The sequence below is a fragment of the Triticum aestivum genome, chromosome 2B, assembly GCF_018294505.1.
Source record: "Triticum aestivum cultivar Chinese Spring chromosome 2B, IWGSC CS RefSeq v2.1, whole genome shotgun sequence".
Classification (NCBI taxonomy): Eukaryota; Viridiplantae; Streptophyta; class Magnoliopsida; order Poales; family Poaceae; genus Triticum; species Triticum aestivum.
The window spans coordinates 785,872,159-785,884,744 of NC_057798.1; the positions used below are offsets into that span (position 1 = coordinate 785,872,159).

At 42.5% G+C, this 12,586-nt stretch overlaps 1 pseudogene; it reads right to left on the reverse strand.

Moving 5' to 3' along the window:
• Positions 1 to 2,567: 2,567 nt before the first annotated feature.
• LOC123039660 (probable ubiquitin-conjugating enzyme E2 23) lies at positions 2,568 to 6,983 on the reverse strand (annotated as a pseudogene).
• Positions 6,984 to 12,586: the final 5,603 nt, after the last annotated feature.

The following is a 12,586-nucleotide window of genomic DNA, read 5'->3' on the forward strand; positions in this document are numbered from 1 at the left end:
ATTGTTTATTCAAAAATAGTTGACAACTAGTTTCTATTCACAGCTTATTTTCATTCAAGTAAACATGTCGGACGCTTAGTAGACAGGACCGTCCACTGTCCCGGGGCTAAACTAAACTGCGAGGAGATAAGTCATTATGTTTCATGGCTTAAGGATCTTGATGCTGTGAAGACAAAAAATTTCCTGAATTTGAAAATCTTAATACTCAAAATGTGCGACCAATAGTGATCGTATTGAACTACGGTCACATTTATTTAGAAAAGATGGTAAGATTTTTACTATTTGTCATCAGTGCATCTTTTGCATACATTATTTTTCAAGCTAAACTTCATTGCTAAGTAATGTTACTATACGATGTTCTTAAACAGGGACTCCCGATGACAGTTGTGTCTCAGGGGATCGGTACTAAAAGTCGCATGTCTATAGTTAGCTTACGGCCAAAACATCCTACAATGCACATGAGTGCATTCAGGATTTCTAAAAGCGAGAAAATGCTTAACAGTGAAAGATTGGAGCAAAATTGTTAACGATCGCAGAGAAGTACTAGGCGGCAGCAAACAGAAGCGCAGCCCATGATTAGGAGACAGGTTCATCTACATGCTCCAATATGATGAATTAGGAGAGCTATACATGTTATATGCTATTTTAGCTGAGAGAAAGCAGCAGGAGTGATTATTAGCTAGTTCATGCTCTTAATTAATACTTGTCCTCTCATGTATGTGCTCTTCGTCCTGAACTTAATCTCAAAGAGTGATTTGCTTTTGTGGTCTTATATGAACGTTTATAATCTCATGACCATGTTGAACTCGATGATATCTTTGCTTCTTGTACAAGTGAATATTTCTTCTTTAAGCTAGTGTTGGTGGTGAGTAGATAGAGGTAATGACTATGATGATTAAATAGTGATAATGACGACTATGATGATTTTTAGCTAGCTAGTATATTGTTGTTGGTGATGATATGATGTAAGAGTTTTTATATTAATATGATGACGATGATGATGATAAAGAATTATTATATCATTTATGAAAGAAACAGCAGATTAGTATCAACTGGATGGATCCTAGCTAAGTAATCAAGTATATGCCATATCCATATTACATGATCACTTATACTTGATCACTTAGCTAGGATCCATGCATCTAGTCGAAACTAATCTGTGGTACTTTCACCTAATGATTTAACAACTCATTATATGTAAAAACGAATTCTAAATTAAATTGAAAACACAAAATTAAATAAAAAATAAAAAATGAAACTAACCCCCCCCCACAAACATTTAGTATCGGTTGGTGTTACCAACCGGTACTAATGGTCTCCCCGTACCCGGACCGTGAACTCGATGAATAGAGCCAAATATTGTATATATCCCTCATTATAAATATTTACCTATGTGTGGGCCCCACATGTCATACGAAGTACTTTGTCAGTTCAAAGTTATATTTTTTTCTCACATAGGCCATGGCTCGAACTAACAAGATGACATGTTTATGCTGCTGTTTTTACTTAGCAGCAAATGCAGAACTAACAAGATGATGCTGACTGCCACATGCCATGTGATTCCGTCCGTTCTGATGTCATTCAGTGTTGTGCCGCACCTAAGGTACGTACATACGAGTAAAAATTGTTATTGCCATACATGTGCTTCAAAGCATGTAGAGCAAATCGATCGGTAATGAGACGAAGGGATGTTTGTTTGTACTTCCTCTGTACATCCGTTTGAGCAAAACTCAAACTAATTTTGGACGGGGGCAGTACACTACAGCTCTGATTCTTTTCATTATAAAATATAACCTGGTTTCATTGTACTCCCTCCGTTTCTTTTTAGTCTGCATATAAGGTTTTGGTTAAAGTCAAGCTTTGCATAGTTTGACTAACTTTATATTAAAAAATATCAACATTCACAATATGAAATCAACATTTTCAGATGCACCAAGAAATGTATTTTCATATTATATAGTTTAAGTATTGTAGATGTTCATATTTTAAAATATAAATTTGGTCAATCTTTGTGTAGTTTGACTTTGACCAAAACTTATACGCGGAGTAAAAAGAAACGGAGGGAGTATGAGGGTTTGGGCCATCTGTGAAGTCTAGTGTACCCACTGGTTACACTGTATTAATGACCCAACATTTTCCAAGCTGCCCAAGGTTAATTGGGGCAAAGTTAGTTATGAACGAAAAGCATGCCCTTGAAATAGCTGAACAAGACAAGACCCAACACAGCAGCTGACTGATTAGTTGCCCGGAAACAATAAAAAATACTACACAAACTGCCCAACAAACAGTGTGAAACCGGGCATTTTCCTTACCTTTACTTTTCATATATTCATGTGTGTATGCAAGGCAATGGTCCACGTACATTTAGCAAATGCACATGGAAATTTAAAAGATCAAGATGTCAAACTCGGGAGGTGAATATATCCAAAATATAAACAGAGTAAATCAACATTTATAACTTGAGAGGCTAGTTTCAATCTCCACCACTTTATATCTGCCTAAAGTCACAAAATTTGATTCTTCATGATTTTGTAATAAAACTGTAATTTGATTCGTGATCCAGAGGGCTACTCGTCAGCCTTCGTCCCCTCCTCGGCCAAATCTTGTCCATTCACATCCTCAGCGTTCCTTATCATGACAGCATCGATGGTCTCCGCTGTATCACCACTAGTGCTTTCATCGTACATGGGCGTAGGTAACTCTGAGCTTGGTGATGACGACAACGGCATGTATCCTTTACACCGAGCCACCATGCCGTCGGTCATTTGGAGCAAAGACTGGGTTGCAAGACCCAAAAGGCTTGTACTCTTCGTTGTTGTTGGGTTGCCATCTTCAACACCATTATCATCGGTTGAATACCGTAGAACATGGTCCTAAAATAAGATAAAACATATTGCCACATCAATTGAGATGAATCCATACAGATAATAATTTAGTATAAAATATGTGTGCATCAGTTTATTTTTCTTTGGTGCCGACCGGTCGGGACAATCCGAAGTAGCTAGGCCCTGGTTTAAGTTGATTTTTGTTTTAGTTTGTAGAAGTGGTCAATGTTAGAAGAATAGATATATACCGTGTTAGCCATAGCCAGTTCTTGAGGTGCATCAAGGATGTTGTCAACCACTACCCAGTTGTCCATTTCATCCAACAGATCTGAATAGTGCTTCTCCTCGACGACAATAATCTCATGGGACAATACCTGCAGCACACACCAAATCAGATCGAAAACAGCTAATGAGTTGAGTAGAGTCCAACAAGAAGTGACCAGTAGAGTAGTAGTAACAGAAAGTGTTCACGTACCATTGACATGCTACCATCGCTCCACTTGAGTTGGACTTGTCCATTAAGAAGGTCAACAACATGCCCCACCCATGAAATATCGGCTGCAACGGCACTCTTTTTCTTGTTGCCCTGTGGCAACGGCACGATTTCACCGCTGGTTGATCCTGATGGCAGGAGGCGAATGACAATATCTCCATAGTCAGCAGATAGGTATGAAGAGTCTTTTTTCAGCGCATACACAGTCACAGTATCGTCGCACTCGACCTTCCTAGCCTCGTTGAACCATGACACGCAAGCCGTCCGGTCTCCATAGTGCAGGCTCCTGATGACACCCACGGGCCTTTTGAATTCAGTCCCATCAGCAAACACGCAATTGTTCACACTAGCATCAATAGGAAGAACACCGACGACATGATCCCCTGGGAATAAGTCTTCATCCACTACCTGAAAGGGGATGACGGTCGTTGAACTTATGCCATGTTGTCGTGTGCCGTCCTGCCGCAGCACATCCACGGAGGTACGGGTGTTGGCGACGACCATGGGAATCTCCACCTTTGCTTGAGCAGTTGGTGCTTCACATTCATCATCAGTTGCATTGTCCTTTTGGAAAAAGCAGGGGTCAGCTACCCCCCAGCTACAATTGGACGCGGCGCAGAAGAGAGTAAGATCGTCCGGGTTCTGGTAGGCGGAAGGGGTGGATGCCTTGACGAGCCCCTTGTCCGTGCCATGATGCATAGATGCAATCCAGTAGACAAGGACGCCAGATGTCTCCACCTTGCTGACAGTGCCTATCTGATGGTCAGGATTCCAGGAGCCATTAAGCCAGCGTGCCGCCTTGAAGGCGGAGCACGGGTCTAGTGCGGTGACGTGCTCCCCAGGGTTGAAGAGAGTGTTCATTTGATGTCGATACATGGTGTTGCTGCCGGCGCCGGTGTCGTCCACTAGTGTAGCTTCTTGGAGTCTGCGTTGCTAACCCTACGGACCGCCCCGTCATCGAACAACACATCCACATCGATGGACACCTCGACGACCTGGCCGAGCCACGGCCCCGACACGACGAAGTCGCCGAGGTTGAAGCTCCTTACACGGCGGAGGGTAGACGGGGACACGCCCGTGATGACTTGTGTCACCGCGTCGTGCTTGGCAAGGTCGAGCATGGTGGTGATGCCGGTGACGAGGCCAAGCTGGCCGTCATCGTCGGACGCTGAGCCGACCACCTGGCCGGGACGCAGGTGGCTCCTGTCGACCACCCTGAGGTCACTGGCGTTCTTGTACACGACGGTGTTTTCCGCGAGGAGGAGCTTGAAGGTGTCGACGTCCGCAGAGTCGTGGTCGGCGTCGGCGATGACTAGCCCATGGTGGAGGAGCGTGGGGCCGAAGCTCACGAGGTCTCCCAAGTCAGCGTGCAACCATCTTAGCTGACTTTCCGGCGAGAGCAGCAGAGATTTCTATGTCTTGCACTCTTTAGTTCTTAATGCAACACAATATGTGATACGCCATACCACATTTCTATTTATGTTGTTTTTGGGTAATATAATTTTGTTGTAAGATAATTTAAATTAGACTTACACTTTACATATTAGTACTAAGTTCTCACAATGAAGTCATGGAATGAACCCAATGGCCAAATTTGGATGTAACTTTTCGAGTAGATGGATTTTCATATAAAAAACTTTTTCATCCGAGTTAGTATGCAAAAGTTATGCCCATTTTACTAAATTCTAGAGAGATTTTGCAAATAAAGTCGAAATTCACATTTGCAAATTTTCCCAACAACTAGACCACATATCACATGGGAAACTTTTTTTTTATTATTTTTTTGACATTGTCATCATTTTCTTTTATTTTTTTAAACTGAAAAGGCGATCCAGGGGGTGGGAGTTTGAAAATGGGACCTTTAGTACCGGTTCGTGCCATGAACCGATACTAATGCCTCAAACCCCATTAGTACCGGTTGGTGGCTCGAACCGGGACTAAAGTTCTAACCTTTAGTATCGGTTGGTGCCACGAACCGGTACTAATGGGCATCGCACCCTTTAGTCCCGGTTCGTGGCACCAACCGGGACTAAAAGGTCCAGACGAACCGGGACAAATGGCCCACATGGCCTCTGGGCGCACGAACCTGGACTAATGCCCCCATTAGTCCCGGTTCTAGACTGAACCGGGACTAATGAGCTAACCCGGCCTGGAGCAAAGCCCTCTTTTCTACTAGTGGTAGGTGGGAGTGGTGTTCATACCTTCTTGAGAAGGTGGCATTGGCGTGATACTGGGCGCCTCGAGACGAAGAAGAGACTTCGGCCAAGGCAAGAACCAGCTCTTGCATGCGCCAATCATCTTAGGGGTCTCGTCGTCATCGACTGGTACTGATGGAGGCAAATCCTCGAAGCCCGCTAAGACACTGGCCACGTTAACCTTGAAGACGCCATCGAGCATCTCTCGGTTGTGGAACATGTGGTCCTTCGGCTTCACAATCGTTGCCTTTCCCACAGCCACCTTCTAGCCCTTTATGTCGTAGAGTAGGGTGCATGGGGCGTCAGTGACCTACGAAGGAGACATGTCTGCGACGTCAAACATCCGAAAGGCAACTGAAGCGGAAGAGTATAGACATGCTGGTGAAAAGGGTATGATGTGTAATTACCGTGAGGGCATTGAGCTCAGCCAGCGATGAAGGCCCACCGAGCATGCGAGAGACGGAGGTCGGGCTGCTATGAACAGGAGCGGGACCTTTTGCGGTTGCTTGAGCAGGTACTAGTGTTGTGGTGTTCGCCAAATTGCTCCCGACAAAGCTGGGAATGGGAAAGTCCTCCGGTCATGCATTTGGATTGTTCTTCGTGAAATCGAAAAGTGACGGAAGCAAGCTGACCACCGCATCAGTGACCGCTGCATTGACGGCCCCGAGCAACTCTTCTTTGGTCTCAACTTTGGTCTTATTGACCACAATCGCGACCTTCTCGTCGATGCTCTGCTGAGTGATGACCGGCCATCTCTTCCTTCTTTCCTCTGGCTCCTCATGGTAGCACGTCTTCCACGAGGCGCCATCTCCGACGCCATGCACACGTCCATAGGACGGCGGCTTGTCCACTGGGTCCTTTTTTGGTATGTTCAGGGCCCGGTTGAATGGGCTGTCCCACTTGGGCCTCGCTGACGACTGTGACGACTTGTCGCTCTTGACTGCCTTTTGGTGTGGCTCTTTCTGCAAAAGGAACGTGGATGGTTTACTAATGTGACAAAAATTGCAGTCGAATTGATTGGAAGCTAATAAGATAATGTGGCAATATAACAATTACCAGAAGTCTCATGAACTCCCTCGTGTTCGGGTCCGTGTAAAAGATCTTTTTGACTTTGTCCCACTTGTACCGGGCCCTGATCCAGTCCTGCTCCAGCGGGTCGGTGAACTCCGCCAAGGGGTCTGGTATTCCGAGACTTTCACATTCGGCGTCCTCCTTGGCCCACATGTGCCTCTTCCCCTCGTAACCACGGCTTCTGAGACGGTGGGGAGGCGTGTTCTTGGCCTGGAGCGCCTTCATTTTCTTCGACTTTGCCATGACACTTTCTTTACAGCAATTCTCCTTGAGTTTTGCAATGTCCTCTTCCATTATTGACGGATTATCAGCATGAATCTTGGACCACGGTTCATTCTTTGCAATCGCTTTTTTCACCCAAACTTTCCAGGAGGACAAGTCGTTGGTGAACGTCACCATTGCCTTGCCGTTTATCTTTGTCAGGCGATGTCTTCCCGCAGATCTTTATATTTTTCTTCATTCCGGCCGGGGAACAAGAACCTATTGTGCAACTTTTTAGGAGCATGTTCTCCATATGTGGTATCTGCCACAACCTCTCGTTGTTGATGTTGGCAGTTCCCAGAGGATGAATCCAAGTTGATTGCCCCAACACGAGTGCACTTCCTCCGGCGCCGTTGGCTCTAACTTCTTGGGGTGCATCTCCGTGACCACAATTTGTACGATGCCAAGCTCGTTTCATCTTCGTGTCCTCCTCTTCTTCGTTGCTTTACCGTCTATGACAGCATCGTTGTCGGTCTCGGGGGTGGTGTCGGTCCCGGTGCCAGTGTCGGCGTTGGTGCCACTGCCGCCACCATGCAACCCCATCTGGTGTTCGTCCAGGTAATCGAAAAAGTGATTTGCTGCCTTGTAGGGGTCTTCGAGGCGAGCAGAACCACCCGCAACTTCGGCGTCGATAGACATGTTTCCTATTCAAGAATTATAAATAAAAGATATAATGAAGAGAAAAAAGGGGCCTATATTTTGTCGGAATGTTGATTCATTCCCCTTCCGGCAAATCCAAGGTACTCCATATATCCTAGTTTCTAGCACAAGTTATGCCGAAAATCACGAAAATTTTCGGCATGAACTTTGCTAAAAAAGTGGACATATGGAGCACCTCTAATTTGCCAGAACGGAAATGAATCAACATTCCGGCAAAACATAGGCCACTCGGATAATTTTCAACATTTTACCAATATTGCAAAACCAACATATAACATCAATGACATATATCATTCAAGCAAAAGCATGCTTGTAATTAAATGCACAAAAATGACAAAAATAGCTACAAACTTGCTACAACTCTCTCTCTCTCTCTCTCTACTGTTTTTGCTAACTTGCTCAAAATTTTGCTAACTTTGCTACTGTTTTTTAAATTTGCTACTATTTTTTTATTTGCTACTGTTTTTATACCTAATTTTTTGCTACTCTTTTTTAAAATTGCTACTGTTTTTCTAAACTTTGCTACTGTTTTTGCTACTGGTAACATATCACTTGACCGATAACGATTACTTAAGTGCGTACACAAAATAGATATATATATATATATATGTGTGTGTGTGTGTGTGTGTGTGTGTGTGTGTGTGTGTGTGTGTGTGTGTGTGTGTGTGTGTGTGTGTGTAGGTTTTTGATCAGCTACGTCGACGACGTTTCACATTGAGCTTCTTCCCTTTCTTGTTCGTTGCCGAGTAATTGAGCCCCTCCTTGTAACTTTTCCGGAGCCATGGAGTACGTTCTTTATTAGGTAATGTAGTATTGATTCTTCTTTTCATGTATGCTTCATCTTCATCATCATCTTCCCTCATCGGGTTGCCGTATTGGTCGTAGTCTTCCTCGTTGGTGACTCCATCCATTCCGACGATGCTCCTTTTGGACCTCCTCACGACAACACGGCTGGGATTGGCCTCGTCGGTTATGAAGAAGCATTGTGTCATGTGCTTAGTATGTACCCATGGCTCATTTTTGGCGATGACGTTAACGTTCACGGGAGTGCTCTTCGCGTCGGGTATAGACATGGTGGTGAGATACTTGTTTTCTCTTACGACATCCTTGGCCCATCTGACACGGAACATCGTCGTATCGTGCATTCCAGCATAGTCAAGCTCCCAGATCTCTTCGACCCTTCCATAGAATCTTTTAGTTGTGCCGTTGGCATCAGTCACGCATTGAATTGTCACCCCAGAGTTCTGGTAATCACTGTCCATGTCTTTGTTATTCCGCACAGTTCTGGTAATCACTGTCCATCGGGCTGCCAAATTTGATATTTAGTACCAGTTGGTCTCCAACCGGTACTAAAGGCCTCTCCTATATAAAGAGCACTTAGGAAATTTTTTAGTTAGTTGCTATTCGTCTTCGTCGCCCGCCCGCCCCTGCGCCGCCCGCTTCGCCGCCCCAGCCCGTCGCCATCGTTGCTGCCCCCGTCATCGCCGCCCCCAGCCCATCACCGTCATCGTCGCCCCCGTCATCACCGCCCTAGAGCCCGTCACCGCCATTGCTCGCGCGCCGCCCCGGAGCCCGTCGCACGCCGTCGTCGCCGCCCCCGTCATCGCCGCCCCAGCCCGTGGTCGTCGCCGCCCGTGCCCGCGTCGCCCCCCGTCATCGCCGCCCCCTGTCGCCGCCCCGGCCCGTACGTCGTCATTGTGCCGCCCGGTAAACACACACACAAAGTAAGCAACATATTTTTTTTCTGTTTTCTGTTTTTTAGTTTATTATACTTTTATTTTATATAAATGTTAGATATTAATGTCAAATGTTAGATGAATTAGATAGAAATATATGTTAGATATTAATTATGTCAAATGTTAAGATGAATTAGCTAGCTAGATATATATTAATGTTTCCCGAGTTAGTTTTTATACTTTTAGTTGTAGATGAATTTAGATTTATTAATGTTAGATGAATTAGATATATATTAAATTTAGTTATATGAGATTTGATCATCTAATTAAAATTTTACTATATAGAACTAGCTACTTTATTATTGGTAACAAAATTAATAGAACTAGTTTATTTTTAATAAGTGCTTAGTTGAATTAGTTGCATTAGTTGAATTAATAGAACTTGTTGAATTAGTTGAATTAATAGATGAATTCAGATATATTAATGTTAGATGAATTAGATATACTTCAAATTTAGGTATATGAGATTTGATCATCTAATTAAAAATTTACTATATAGAACTAGCTACTTTATTTTCAGTAAGAAAATTAATAAAATTAGTTTATTTTTAGTAAGTGCTTAGTTGAATTAATTGAATTAGTTGAACTAGTTGAATTAATAGAACTAGTTGAATTAGTTGAATTAATAGAACTAATAAGTGTTTAATGTTTCACCTATGAACATAGGAAATGTCGTCTCACGACGAAAACGATTTCATTATGTGCGAATACTGTGAAGACCAGCGCGGCCTGTGCGACAGAAATTTTCTAGTTGATGATAGGCGCTTCAGCATCAAGCTGGATGAGACCTTCGAAGTGGGTACAGTAAGTCACAACGACAAGTCTTCTTTCGTAATTAAGCATGACTTATGCTTCATTTGCTTCAACTTATAATTTTAAATTTTCACTATTCTACTAACATATCCCCTGCCATGCAAGAATTTTTGTCTTGGATAAGATAGGTTTCAGTCCTAACAAAACTATGGAGGTAGAGAGAGTTTACTTGAAGACCGAGCATGGTTATACCTTCAACGTCAAATTATACAATGCAAACACCTACACCTGTTTTGAATGCAAAACTTGGCAATCACTATGCAAGGCTTATGCATTATATTTAAGCCTGATATGTTTATCACCTTTGATATTCGCCTCGAAGATGATATCGAAGGTAATAGAGACATTTGGGTCGATGTGCAGACGCCTCCAGTTCTACCATTATGTGAGTTTCTCAACCATATTTATGTCTTCGCTATTGTTTATTAAAAAATAGTTGACAACTAGTTTCTATTCACAGCTTATTTTCATTCAAGTAGACATGTCGGGCGCTTAGTAGACAGGACCGTCCACTGTCCCGGGGCTGAACTAAACTGCGAGGAGATAAGTCATTATGTTTCATGGCTTAAGGATCTTAATGCTGTGAAGACAAATTATTTTCTGAATTTGAAAATCTTAGTACTCAAAATGTGCAACCAATAGTGATCGTATTGAACTACAGTCACATTTATTTAGAAAAGATGGTAAGATTTTTACTATTTGTCATCAGTGCATCTTTTGCATACATTATTTTTCAAGCTAAACTTCATTGCTAAGTAATGTTACTATACGATGTTCTTAAACAGGGACTCCCGATGACAGTTGTGTCTCAGTGGATCGGTACTAAAAGTCGCATGTCAATAGTTAGCTTACGGCCAAGACATCCTACAATGCACATGAGTGCATTCAGGATTTCTAAAAGCGAGAAAATGCTTAACAGTGAAATATTGGAGCAAAATTGTTAACGATCGCAGAGAAGTACTAGGCGGCAGCAAACAGAAGCGTAGCCCATGATTAGGAGACAGGTTCATCTACATGCTCCAATATGATGAATTAGGAGAGCTATACATGTTATATGCTATTTTAGCTAAGAGAGAGCAGCAGGAGTGATTATTAGCTAGTTCATTCTCTTAATTAATACTTGTCCTCTCATGTCTGTGCTCTTCGTCCTGAACTTAATCTCAAAGAGTGTTTTGCTTCTGTGGTCTTATATGAACGCTTATAATCTCATGACCATGTTGAACTCGATGATATCTTTGCTTCTTGTACAAGTGAATATTTCTTCTTTAAGCTAGTGTTGGTGGTGATTAGATAGAGGTAATGACTATGATGATTAAATAGTGATAATAACGACTATGATGATTTTTAGCTAGCTAGTATATTGTTGTTGGTAATGATATGATGTAAGAGTTTTTATATTAATATGATTACGATGATGATGATGATGAGTTATTATATCATTTATGAAAGAAACAATAGATTAGTATCACTTAGCTAGGATCCATGCATCCAGTCGAAACTAATCTGTGGTACGTTCACCTAATGATTTAACAACTCATTATATGTAAAAACGAATTCTAAATTAAATTGAAAACACAAAATTAAATAAAAAATAAAAAATGAAACTAACCCCCCCCCCCCTCCCAAACATTTAGTACCGGTTGGTGTTACCAACCGGTACTAATGGTCTCCCCGCACCCGGACCATGAACTCGATGAAAAGAGCCAAATATTGTATATATCCCTCATTATAAATATTTACCTATGTGTGGGCCCCACATGTCATACGAAGTACTTTGTCAGTTCAAAGTTATATTTTTTTTCTCACATAGGCCATGGCTCGAACTAACAAGATGACATGTTTATGCTGCTGTGTTTACTTAGCAGAAAATGCATAACTAACAAGATGATGCTGACTGCCACATGCCCTGTGATTCCGTCCGTTCTGATGTCATTCAGTGTTGTGCCGCACCTAAGGTACGTACATACGAGTAAAAATTGTTATTGCCATACATGTGCTTCAAAGCATGTAGAGCAAATCGATCGGTAATGAGACGAAGGGATGTTTGTTTGTACTCCCTCTGTACATCCGTTTGAGCAAAACTCAAACTAATTTTGGACGGGGGCAGTACACTACAGCTCTGATTCTTTTCATTATAAAATATAACCTGGTTTCATTGTAATACGAGGGTTTGGGCCATCTGTGAAGTCTAGTGTACCCACTGGTTACACTGTATTAATGAGCCAACATTTTCCAAGCCGCCCAAGGTTAGTTGGGGCAAAGTTAGTTATGAACGAAAAGCATGCCATTGAAATAGCTGAACAAGACAAGACCCAACACAGCAGCTGACTGATTAGTTGCCCGGAAACAATAAAAAATACTACACAAACCGCCCAACAAACAGTGTGAAACCGGGCATTTTCCTTACCTTTACTTTTCATATATTCATGTCTGTATGCAAGGCAATGGTCCACGTACATTTAGCAAATGCACATGGAAATTTAAAAGATCATGATGTCAAACTCGGGAGGTGAATATATCCAAAATATAAAC